Source organism: Acomys russatus, chromosome 24, assembly GCF_903995435.1.
Source record: "Acomys russatus chromosome 24, mAcoRus1.1, whole genome shotgun sequence".
Lineage (NCBI taxonomy): Eukaryota > Metazoa > Chordata > Mammalia > Rodentia > Muridae > Acomys > Acomys russatus.
In genome coordinates this window covers 14432027-14444994 of record NC_067160.1, presented here as the reverse complement: position 1 = coordinate 14444994, position 12968 = coordinate 14432027, and the positions used below count along the sequence as shown (strand labels likewise).

Sequence of the window (12968 nt, the reverse complement as noted above, 5' to 3'; positions counted from 1 at the left end):
TGGACTAAATACAGTCAACAACCCATATATGTGTAAAACGTCTAGTCACTTGCCTAAGAGAATTAATGATTGTGCATCATTCATTCCCATCCTCCTCTAGTCTCTAATCGCTAAAGATGGCATTAATTGAGTCATAAACCCAATTGTCACTCATTTCCTTATCCTCGTTAAATATTTGACTGCTTCCAAACGCTGCCTGGTGTCAGTTAGGGTAGGCACAGGACACAGACACAATAGTGATCTCTATGAATCTTCGTTTTTAAGGTTCATAAAGAACAGGGGATGACAAGCAGGTAAATTGTTAAATGAATCTATTATGGAGTAAAACCCTAGTGCAAAGTATGATGAGAACCTATGGTGGGTGGGGCAGGGTGGGCGGGGTGGGGCAGGGCGGGGCGGGGTGGGGTGGGCGGGGTGCGGTGGATCACTAATCCATGGAAGAATGGAAAAGGCCTTGGGGGAAGCAGAGGCTTCCGCTGGTCCTTAACACAGGGGTGCTAGGAGGGCAGCAGGACAGAGAGCAAGGGCCCACGGTTCAGTCTGAGGCAGGTGTGAAGCTCGTGAAGATGGCAGATAATTTGGGGGCAGGTAAGTTTGGGTTGGACAACTGAAGGTTTTGAATGAACTATGAGAAAAATTGTACTGGCTGTACTGAGGTGTCCAATAAAGGATTTCAAAGGTTTTTGAGGTGTTTGTTTTTGAGACGAAGATCTCACTGTGTAGCCCAAGCTGGTGTCAAACTCATGAGCCCCAAATGTTGGAGTTATATAAGCATGTACCACCATGTCCAGCATGCTTTGGGGTTTTGAAATGTTTATTTTTTTAAAAAATATATACATTTTTTGTTATTTTTAAGTGTGCATGCGTGTGTGTGTGTGTGTGTGTGTGTGTGTGTGTGTGTGTGACACACACATGATTGCAGATTTCTACAGAGGACAGAGGCATCAGATGTCCTGGAGCTGGTGTTACAGATGGCTGTGGGCTGCCTAGTGTGACTGCTGGGACTTGGACTCAGGTCTCCACCACTGAGCCATCTCGCCAGCCCCTGAAATGATTCTTCTATCAAATATGTTGGCTGCGCCTTCTAAACTCATGTCCCTCTGTCACTAAAATGTGCTTGTCACTTACGTCTTCCTTCCAGCTGCTACAGTGCTGAGCAGGCAGATGCGCGAGGGGGGATCCATCAGTACATGTTGGGAAACCCCTCCATGCACACTCTGTGGCTCAACTTCCTACATCGCCCAGTCAGGAAAAACTAGGCACTTCCTGGTTTCAGTGAGTGAGCCCTGGTGTGCACATACAGGTTATACCATTTAGCAATAACCCCAGGATTCCTGCAGGAAGCCACAGGAAGTCAGTGCTTTTATGAAGAGATTGTCTGCTTCTTACCATAAAGCAAAAGCAGAGGGGGACCTGGAGATGGCAAGGCTTGATGCTGGAGGGCTGTGAGAGACTCACTTTTAGCTCTTGGATTTGAAGGGCTGGCATGGCAAACATCAGTAACGAATGAGCCTAAATAGGACGGAAGATTCCAGTAAGTGCGCCTCTATCAACCCACGTGACTACTAGGTGGCATAGCTAAGGACAGCATCCCCAAGGATAAGGGTGGGACCACATTCCACATGTTTTAATATCTGTCAGAGGATTTGCCTCTCCTACTCAGTGTGGCCGTGACATCATCCTGGGACAGTATGAGCAACCAGCTCCCTCCAGGTTAGGGAGCAAGCAAGCACCCTTGACTCTATAGGAGCGGTGACAACCCTTTCAGGGGCTCCACTGAGACTGCTTTTACTGTGGCTCCATGAGTGTAGAGTTTCCCAGAGGGCATGTGTGTGATGCTGCAGCATATTAAACGCAGAAGCAGAATGAGAATCCATGTTCTCTACTTAAGCCAGCCATTCCGGAGATTTGCCAAAGGAGAAAGAGAGAGAGAGAGAGAGAGAGGGGGGTGGGGGTGGAGGTGGGGAGGGAAGATGCTTTTGTGATTTTTGAAGAGGTTTGGACAATGCTTACCTTTTTCTTGGTTTTGGTTTAGTGAGACAAGGCCTCACCCTGTAGCCTAGGCCGACAGTGCTTCACAAGGGTATCCCAGATGCTGGGATGATAGTCATGGGCCGCTACACCTGCCTGCTTCTCCTCGCAATCCATTCTCTAGGGCCCAACGATGGTGCAGCAGATAAAAGTGTTTGCTCCCGACACCGTGGTGGTGGTGGTGGTGGTGGTGGTGGTGTCCTCTGACTGTGATGTAGGCTTTGTTCATGATTTTAAAGTAATGACTATATTTACCTCAGAGGATGTTTAGTTTTGCACCTTCATTTCCTAGGGACTCAGAGCTGTATGGCACTGGCCTCTGTAGACAAGTTGTGGTAACTCTTAGCTGTGAAGCTGTGGTCCAGAGGTCAAAGACTCCCAATCTTTACCAATCTGAGGTAAAGAACTAAGATGAGTGGAGAAAAAATGCCCCGGGGACCAGCCTGAGTGGCAGATGTTATCACTTTGAGGGGACAGGGACTGCTTTCTTCTTTTTAAGCCACATGCTTGTTCTACACCCCCCCCTCCCCCAGCTTGTAGCAGTTCCAGAATTTCTATTAAAGGCGCAGGGGGGAGGGATCCCATTGAATAAGGGGTTAGGTAGCATTTTTGTTAAGCTGTATTTAATCAGCACTTAATTTTTTTTTAAACTTAGAATGCGTGCTTACTTTGGAGGGTGTTCTTGGCTATAAGAGGGTGCTAAGGACTTCCACACTACCCCACAGCTGAGAGTACATCTATTTTTAGTGTGGAAGCCTTTGAAGTGAAGGAATAACAAGGCTTGACAGAGTTGTGATCAGGGATCTTTTGTTGTTGCTGGTTTACACTTGTAAATCTATAATCTGCCCAAGAAGGATTCACCAAAAAACCAAACTTGAAAAAAGATTATTTTTCTAAGTTTGAAAAAGCTGAGTAAGCGGTAGGAGTCAGCATGATGGTGGACCGTATGGCTCTGGGGTCTAACGAGATCAATATGGTCCCAAGTAAACAAGCCATTTGCTTAAAAAAAAAAATCAAAAGTTGAAGCAACGGGACCAGAGAGATGGCTAGTGGTTAAGAGCACTTGCTGCTCTTGCAATGGACCCTGGTTCAATTACCAGCACCAACACGGTGCCTCACAAACACACATAATTCTAGTTCCAATGAATCTGACACCCTCTTCTGACCTCTGTGGGTACCAGGCACGTATACGGTGCACACACATACATGTGGGTGAAACACTCGCACATACAAAATGAGAATAAATCTTAAGAAGAAGAAGTTGAGGCAAGCTGGTTTTAATCACAGAATCAGTGTGTGTTTATTACGGTCATGGCCCCACACCAATAGAATATAAGATGTAGCCTTGAGGAACTCACCATATAAATGGGAAGGCAGGATGTCTGCGAGGTGCTCCTTCAAATATGTTTTTGAAACTACTTTGTCGAGTTCCTTGTTCCTGCTGGCTACTCTGTGAGCCTAATTCTAGAAGGAAAACAGAGTGAAGGAAATGAGGAGGGGAGATAATGTGGTTAAGAATGCTGAGGCTGTTCAGCTCCACCCGCCCGTTATAAAGCAATGCACAGGCACCGGTTGGCTGGCAAGCTCCAGCCGGTAGCTACCAGCACGTTTTTGTGAGCAGGATCCTGAGGTCTGTCCTTAAGTGTTCCGGATGATAGCCCGGGGGGGCCAAGAGCAAAGCCAGGGTCCCTGACCACCAGGCCAGAGTCAGGACACATTTCAAAAGCTTAAAGCCACCTAAAGCTAAGGTGACTGCGGGCACTTCATGCCCACAGCATGTTCAAGAGCCTGTCACCTGCTCATTTGAGTAGACAGACGGCTTTTTACAATTGTTTGATCACCTACAACAGGAATCTTAGCGTGACAGTTTTCAACAGTCTTCTCCATTACCAAGACATAGTTCCTTAATCGAAAATCCACAGTCCTTGTAATAACAGACCAGAAAGTGGGTCTATTATTTTTTATTTTATATTTACTCCGCCCCCTCCCCTTCCACCCTCATACGTTAAATACATATGAATGGTTTTCAAATTTTCTGTTTCTCTTTTGGCTTCTTTTCTGATTTCCGTTTCTTGTTTCATCTCTACCTGTTTTTCCTCTCATGACTTCAAAACTCAGCAGGAAGCCACATTTCTATTTCTGTCAGTGACACCATCGTTCTTCCAGTCACTCAGGTCTCAGATGCTGGCATCATCTCTTTCTTCTTTCCCAACCGAATGGGTCACCAATTTCTGTGGCCTCTTTCTGAAACACGTCTCTCAACTCCAATTTCATTTTTTTAAAAAAAGATCCCATCGTGTACCCTCTAACTGGGGTCCTCGCGCGATTCCATCTGTAACCAGTAGTGACAATATGTACCACTTAGCTTGTTTCCGTGTCGAGGCACCTCTCTAAACCCCCACTAAAATGGTTGGGGAGGCAAGAGAATGTGGCTTAAAATCCTAAGGCTTAGTAAGCCCAGGTGCTCCAATAAAATGCAATGCACTAAAACCCATTTTACTCCATTTCAACTTTTCTCATTTCTCCACGTGTGTGCAGGACTAAATTCTAACTCAGAAAATGTCTCCCCTACTTTTTCAATTTCATCTCTTTTCCCCCTCCAGCTCCATCCTTCCCAATCAATTTCTCTTCCCCCTGAAGCTTTATGCCGTGTCCCCCCCCCCCGCACCCACCCCCCTAAACACTTGCGACGGACTTTGTCTCTTCTATGTGAAAATCTCAGGCACTTCATCTTAAAAGTCACCAACCAGAGCAGCAGGCCGTGACTCCTCCTCAAAATCCCCAAAGAACCTGTTGATGGTGGCACATGCAACCCTGAAATCGAGTTCCCTGTTAACCCCCTTCCTAGTCAGTGCTCTCAGTCCCACTGGGGGCTTGCAGCAGCTGGGGTCCCTGTGACCCTGAGCCCCGGGCCTCTCCCCTGGGCGCCGGGCCGGGCGTGCCCAGGAGTCTGACGGGCCGGCGGTTCCGCGCTGGGAGGTAGGTGGTGCTGTTGCCGCGACATCTTCCTCATTGGCGCCGCGCGGAGAGGCGGAATGTTCAACTCCTGAGTCCGGCGGAAGCGTGGGAGCCGCGCGGGCCGCCGTCCGGGACCCCCGCCGCCGCTCGCGCCCGGCCCGGGAGCCAGGTAAGGGTCGCGGGGGACCCGGGAGGCGGGAGGGAGCTCCACCGGAGGATTGGCGGGGCTGGGGCCTGCGGGGACCCGGGCAGCCGCGGGTACGGGAGGCCAGGGCTCGGCGGGCGGCAGTACTCGGCCGGCGCCCGGTGCCCTGGAGTCCCGCAACCTTCCGGTCCCGCAGCCCCCGAGCCCATAGCACTCTGCGGCTGGGCCGAGTACAGCCTGGGCAAGTCCGGGCCGGTCCCGCGGGGCACTCGGTGCCCGGAAGAGCCCGGTCTGGCACAGTCCGCGGCGATCGCGGGGAGCCGGCTGCCCTTCCCGAGTACCCTTTCCTTACGTGGGGGCACGCGCGGGTGTCGCGGGCACCAGGGAGCTACACCCGGCCTGGCGGCTGAGTGACTCCCGCCGGCCGCGCACCCGTCTCGCCCGGCGCGTGACAGCTCTCAGACAAACTTTAATTCTTAAACTGCCCTGATGATGACATGGAACTGCCTGAAAAACAATGGCACGTCATTGTTGGGTTGCTGAAAATGTATGTTTCTCGTGCGCCTGGAGATCCTGCATAAGCACTGTTTATGAAGAGCATAATTACTATTTTTGTTAGTTTCGTTAATAATGAAAGCACACCATTTGGTGGCCCGTTCCAGCGATTTCACAATAAGCAGCCTTCGTTAATAATGCGTATGAGAACCGTCTTCCAGAATGGATTGAGGACATCTGAGTTCCGATTGTTGTGAAAGTGTGTTCCTGTTTTACCCCTGAAGTGATTGTAAGGAATCATCTGGCTTTCTTGACCGTAGATGAAACCAACTGCCAGCATTTAGTGTATCCAAACCTACTAAAATATTTAACTACAAAAGATAAACAAATGATTCAAAACCAGACTTCTTGGTCGTAGGCCTGTCTCTTCAGTGAAATTTCATTCCTTCTTTGATTTTTAGAAAAGCGACGGCTGCATTTTAATTATGGTTTTGGTCATTTGTAGAGTCTTTGTTTTAGTTTCCCGGTACAATAGTGAGAGATTTGGGAGATTGTAAATGAACATGAATTTTACTTGTTTGGAAAGAGAGAATTAAGATAGAGAAAAACGGTCTTTTGTAGCTTTTTTTTTTTTTTTTTTTTTTTTTTGTCTTTTACAGTATAATTTTTACAAGAACTTTTTTGGGATTATTTTGATTTTTTTTTAAACTGGAAATGTGCAAGTCAAAAGTTTAAGTGGAAAACATTTTGTTGTCTAGGAAAACAAATAGCTGTTTTAAAAAGTTTTATTTTGGTGTGGGGGAGGGATACATAAGAACACATTAAGAGAAGTAATAACCAAATATTAAGCACACAGATTTAGATCTAAAAATGGATGGTCAAAGATCTTGGGAACTGAGGGACCTTCTTGCCAAATAAGGAAACTTGGCGAGCTGCACTGTGTATTTTAAGTTAGTGCAGAGTGAGTGGGTGCTATTGGCAATACATTGGCTCAGTGCCTATCTGGACTAAGCAGTGAAACCGAGTCTGATAGGGCTGCAGAATCATAAGGAGGAGTTACAAAGGGTGTGGAGTGAATAGTCGAATCGCCAGAGGAGACACTGGAGAAATTACAGGGCCGTTTTCTCAAAGAGGCTAGATAAAACTCCCAGTGCATCCAGCGCTGGTCAGCAGGCTCTTAGAGCTTGACAGAAGCCTCTTCTGTTAAACTGGGGGAACGGCATCTGTGGCGGACGCAGTGTCGTTGGAGTAGGAGAGCCTCTGCACCCTCACATGTTGGAAATAAAAGTTTGAATTATTTGTGTTCCATTTTATTCTGCCCGGGACAGATGGACAAGGTGGAGGAGACTGGTCTGTCTATAGGAGCAGCAGCTGAGGCACCTTCCGTCTTACTGTGGGGAAGTTTAGGCTACTTTGTGCCTGTTGCCCTTGGCCCAGTCAACATAACACAAGCGTAGTTCCTGCTGTAACCAAAAAGTTCTTACCTGAGCAGGGAATGACAGCCAATCGACACCAGAGCCTAAAGGCCTGGCTGGTACTACAGGGTCTTTTGTGTGGGACCCTCCGGGGGACAGCGAGCAGAAGCATCGATTATAACAGGAGTTGAATAATCCTAACCCAGCAAAAGACCATGAGAACAAGGAGCCACACTCTGGCACTTTAACCCCAGGGACACCACTGCTGGTAGAAAATTAAAGTCTCAAATGACGTGGCTAGTAAGCCATCCAGTCATTGTGGTACCAAGAAATGGGTCTGTTTAAGGGCGTTGGGCGGTGGGTGGGGATGGGGGGGGGGGGGGGGTAGGGGAGGGAAGGAAAACTAGGAGGCAGAAAATGATGGAGTAGAAGAAGAAAAGAGGGTGACCCAAGTTGAATCCCAGTTGTGTCATTTGTAAAGCAGGCTTGGCTTACCTTTATAACCTTGGGGGCCAGTAATACCTGCTTCTCGGGCAGCGGTGTCTGAGGCAGCATGTGGAAATGCTCCGGCTAGTCCCTGAAGCGCCAGCTACCATGACTTGAGTGCAGAGAGGGCTTCCCCACGTTACTCAGGCTGTGTGCTTGCCTCGCCTCTCCCAGCCAAGGCTGGCCTATCATGCTTAAATGTGTATGCTAAGAGTAGATGGGGGGGGGGGTTTCCTAGGTTCCCCTCTCTGAGCATCAAAGCGTCTATGCGGCTTTGTAAAGCTGTGTGTTGGGGAGGAATCTGAAGATTGATGCACTTAAGTATATGTGTGAAGAGTTTGGAAGTTCCAGGGAGCACGGGCTGGCTATGGCCAAGCAGCCAGAGCTAAGATCACTGTGTGCTGCGTATATGGGGATTAGCCCATGGGAAGACGGGATGGGGCCTGGTGAGGGTTGTAGCCCCCAGTCTGATGGAAGAGGTACCGTGAGTCCATTTTGCCAGGAGAAGTCTCGAATTGGACCATCCTCCCAAGGGCATGTATAGTCTGTGGCTGTCTTTATGGTCAAGAGCTCTTTGCTTTGGAGATGGGAGAGAATTGCGTGTGTGTGTGGGGGGGGGTATGGGCTTTGGAATGTGGACCTCCCCAGCCATGTGAGGAGAGTCTCAAGGACTTTCATTATTTCATTATTATATTGTTTCAAAGATGTAGATTGCTAACATCCCCTCATGTTTACTTTCAGGTACATGACTGTGTCTCCCTGTAAAGGAAGCCGGTCAGTCAGCACGTCATACTAGCTTAGTTAGTCATCGTGCCAGTCAGGCTGAGGCAGACTGTAGAGACACATCCCTCACCGTCTCACCTATGAAGGATGCTCCACTCCCTGCCCCCACCTCCCGTTGAGTGCTCACTCCCTCCTGAGAGGGCAGATTATCTTCTTGTGCTGGTGTCACTAGTCACCAGCAGTTCTGTAATTTGCACCCACAGATAATTTCACCTCAGCCAAGCATAATACGGGTCTTGCTTTTGGCCAAATTTAATAATCCCCACGTCTGTCTTCTCTGGCGTCTTCCTTCAGGTGACCCGGTTCTGACTCGCATATCTGCCCTTATGCGGATGCATTCCTTCCTTCTAGGCAGCCAGTCTCAGGTTGCCCAGGTGGCACCTTGTATGCCAGTAGTCGGGCTGGTTGGGTATTTCCTATTTGACAGGGATGGAACTGTGCAGCAGACCCCCCAGGATGAGTGGGCGGGGCCTGGCTTAGCAAGTACAGCCTGTTGCTCAGCAGAGCAACTCCCCCCCCCCCCCCCGGGCACCTGCTCATTCTTTGAGGCAGCCCCAGAAATCTTCCCTCTTTGCTTGACGGCAGTCCCACCACCACTTTTTCTCTTTCCACAAGAAGCCCCTCCGGTGGCCCAGCACATGGGTGGACTCACTTCTTGTTTCCTAGCTGGGCTCCAGTGACCACAGACTCGTCCCACAGAGCATCTCTCCACCACCCACTCTCCTGCCTCTTACTTATTTAATTTCTGCTAACAGCATCTCTCGCAAGGAAGCGTGCCATGGAAGTTGCTTTTTCACTTATTGGAATATTAATGGATGAATAAGAGTGTCTCACTTTACCAGCTTGTTTTGATTTTAACCTTTGCTCCGACCAGAGAGTCACAGTACTTATATGGTAAAGCACAAATAGAGAGGGGAATCATCTGTTCTCTATATAAAGTTGGGTTTTCTCAGATGGGACCATGCCAGAAGAAGTCCTGTTTCCTGGGCCCAGGCTATTTTATGTCAGGTCTGCTTTTCTGAAAGCAGCTTTGAAGAACATCGCAAAGTAGACATGGTTCTAGTTAGTTTTACTCATAAACCCAGTCTTGCAACTATTGTCATTAATTGATTTATTTTTAAAAGAAGGGCACAGAGCAGTCTGTTCAGGACTTGTTTCTTTAAATCCCTGACCCTGACATTATGAAGAAGTACATCAAACCATGGCATTCCCCATTCTTTTTTTTTTTTTTTAAGGTTTATTTATTTATTATTTATACAGTGTTCTGCCTGCATGTATGTCTAGATGCTAGAAGAAGGTACCAGATCTCATTATAGATGGTTATGAGCCAGCATGTGGTTGCTGGGAATTGAACTCAGGACCTCTGGAAGAGTAGTCAGTGCTCTTAACCCTCTGAGCCATCTCTCCAGCCCCAGTTTTCCTCATTGTTAAAAATTAAAAATACAAGCTGGGCAGTGGTGGCACATGCCTTTAATCCCAGCACTTAGGAGGCAGAGACAGGTGGATCACTGTGAGTTCAAGGCCAGCCTGGTCTACTAAGTGAGGATAGCCAAGGCTACACAAAGAAACCCTGTCTCAAAAAAAAAAAAAAAAAAAAAAAAAAGACAAATAAACAAACAAAAACCCAAACAAACAAAATAACCCAGAATTCTTAATAGAACACAGGGAAGTAATTCCAAACAGCACCATGAAGTGCATGAGAGAAGGCCGTTTTGATTCATTTATTTACTTGACTGTATGAAGAAACACGCATCAGAAGCAAGGTTTGTTAGAGGCTTTTGAGGATCGTCTTTAAGTATTTTTTAAATGTGTGTGTGTGTGTGGTGCACAATGCACAGAGGTCAGAGGACAGCTTGTGGGAGTCAGTTCTTTTCTTCCATCTACCATGTAGGTTCCTGGGATCAAACTCAGACTTGATGGCAAGCGCTCTTACCTGCTGAGGCCTCTTGCTGCCCCTCTCCCCCAAGTCCTTTCCTCTTCTCTCTGCCCTCTGCTCCTTCCTTCTGCATGTGTGATATATGCGTTTGTGAATGTGGCCAAGGGCATGGAGAGGCCGAGAAGGATGCTGGATGTCTTCCTTTCTCTCCTCCTTATTTTTTTGAGACAAGGTCTCACACTGAATCTAAAGCTTGCCACATTAGTTAGACTGGCTGGCCAGCAAGCTCCCAGAATCCACTTGTCTCTGCCCACCCCCTTCTCATCTCCCTACTCCACCCCTTGACAACACTGGGATTACAAGCACGCATTGTCATGAATGCCTTTTACGTGCGTGCCAGGGATGTGAACAAGTGATCTTACCTGTTGAGCCATCTCTTCAGCCTCAGAAATCCCCTTAAAAGTTTGTCTTGATCATGATGACACAAGTTGGTTTTCTGGAGCCGGGCATGGTGGCGCACGCCTTTAATCCCAGCACTTGGGAGGTAGGGAGGCAGAGGCAGGTGGATCCCTGTGAGTTCAAGGCCAGCCTGGTCTTCAAAGTGAGTCCAGGACAGTCAAGGCTACACAGAGAAACCCTGTATGGAAAAAACCAAAGAAACAAAATACAAGTTGGTTTTCCTTCTTATGTTGTTTTGGAAATAAACGTATAACAACTTCCACGAAGAAAGACAAAAGGAAAGTATAAATTATGGATGGAAAAAGATGAAGTATGTAAGCCAGAAATATACAAAAGAGAAAAATCCAGACAAATCTCAAAGGCTTTATTTGTAAAATTAAATTTTAAACCATTGTTTTCATTATGATGTGGAGGAATTTAATGAAGCAGAATACAGTTTTCTTGAGTTGGGTGCCCATAGGATATGAGTAGATATCATCAGAAAAAAGACAGTGTCTCTGAGGAAGGTGGACACTCTAGGACACTACAGAAGTGAGTGCTATAATTGAATAAATACAGCCTAGAAATACTAGTATTTAAAAAGTACAAAGAAAAAAAATGGCTTAGTAACTTAAATAGGATCCATCTCTATTAAAAACCATTTGAAAGGAAAATTTATAATTATAGTTAGGCATGCTGGTATATGTCTTTAACTTTGGCACTTGGAAAGCTGAGACAGAAGGGGGTCACAAGTTCAAGGCCAGCCTGGACAACATAGCAAGACCTTGTCTTGGAAATAAGTAATTAATCCTTGCTAGTAAGAGAGATCTTTCAAAATGACCTAGCCCCCAACAGCAGAACAAACAAAAAGGATGAGAAGAAATCAAGACACATAAACACAGACAGGAGGGACTTAGAAACCAACGGGCCATTTCTTTGTGGATGCTTGTGCAGCCAAAAGTGATTGAAATAGAAAAGAAAGTGATTCTAAAAAAATGAGAAGAGGAAACATACTTGATTATGAGGGCTGAAAGGCTAGGTGACTAAACATGGCCTCAACGCTTATGACAGCAGGTAGAAAGCCACAATTTCCACTTGTTATGTGTAAATTCCTTGCTGGGCTCTGGGCAAGGCCTTTCCACACCTCCTCTGCTTCCATGCGCAGAGCAGGACCCCCCCCCCCCGCCCCCCGGAAGCCACCACGCCACCACAGGAGTCTGAATAGCAGAGGGCAAAGTCCTTCCCTGAGCTCCAGCAGCTTGTACTTTGTTTCCTCTCTCTCTCTCTCTCATCTCTCTCTCCCTCCCTTCCTCTCCGTGCAGTGCTTGGAAGTAGCAATTTCCAGTGACATCAGGCCAAACCCTGCACACACTTTGAGGCTATCAAATGAAAGTGATTTAAAAATTCTTATTTATGAGGTTTACAAGTGTGGTAATTGGAGGGAAAGTAATTGTTTCAGGAGAGGTGGAGGCAGAATTCAACTCAGTGCCACCTAATTTTAAAATTTGCTTTTTAAATGCTAGAAGTTCCAGTAGTCTTTTGTTGTTGTTGTTTTAAATTTGTGACAAATAGCCGGGCATATTGGCACATGCCTGTAGTCCCAGCAGTTAGGGAGGCAGAGGCAGGTGGGTCACTGAGTTCGAAGCCAGCCTGGTCTACAAGGTGAGTTCAGGAAATCCAGGGCTACACAGAGAAACCCTATTTCAAAAAATCAAAAACAAAAATGACAAAAATCAAGTGGGATATGTAGACAGACGACTGAATTGAGATCATTACCAATTTGAAAAATCAAGAAGCAAAAAAAAAAAAAAAAAAAAAAAAAGACCTGTGAGTTAAGTCCTGACCCCAGCCCCATTTTTGAAAAGATGAGAAACTTTAAAAAGTAAAATAATACTCCGTTTAAGGTTTTCCTTAAGGTTCTGCTTCTGTAACTAACTAGTGATGCTGTACATGATCCTATTGGTTTAGTTAATAGTTAAAATTATATGTGTATTTTTAATTTAGGGACATTTTAAAAATCACAAAGTTTCTGCTACTGCTCAAATAAACCGATGGCTGAATTTAGCCAACTTGCTATTGTCTTCAAATTTGTGACCACTTATTATGCTGTATTGTTTGTGATATTCCTGCCCTGAGTCCACCTGCAGTGCTGTGTGGTCACCAGTCTTCAAGCATTGCATGTGATCTTTGTAAGCAAATGGGGATAAATGGCTCCCCAGGTCTAGACAGTACAGATATTGCTGAAAAACTGGAGCATAATTTGATCAGGCCTTGCTGCTATAATTTGATCAGCATCTTCCTAAAAGATGCTGTGGGTTTGGTAAGTGGCAACTCATGTTTT

At 46.6% G+C, this 12968-nt stretch overlaps 1 protein-coding gene across 1 annotated transcript in view; it reads left to right on the top strand.

Annotated features, from left to right (window-relative positions):
- The first annotated feature begins 4991 nt into the window (after positions 1–4991).
- The window catches only part of Map3k20 (mitogen-activated protein kinase kinase kinase 20), a 160107-nt gene continuing 152130 nt past the window's right edge, over positions 4992–12968 (top strand). Inside the window, exon 1 of the mRNA XM_051166212.1 lies at positions 4992–5158. The gene's annotated coding sequence lies outside the window, so the exon portion shown is untranslated. The remainder of the gene's footprint in view (positions 5159–12968) is intronic.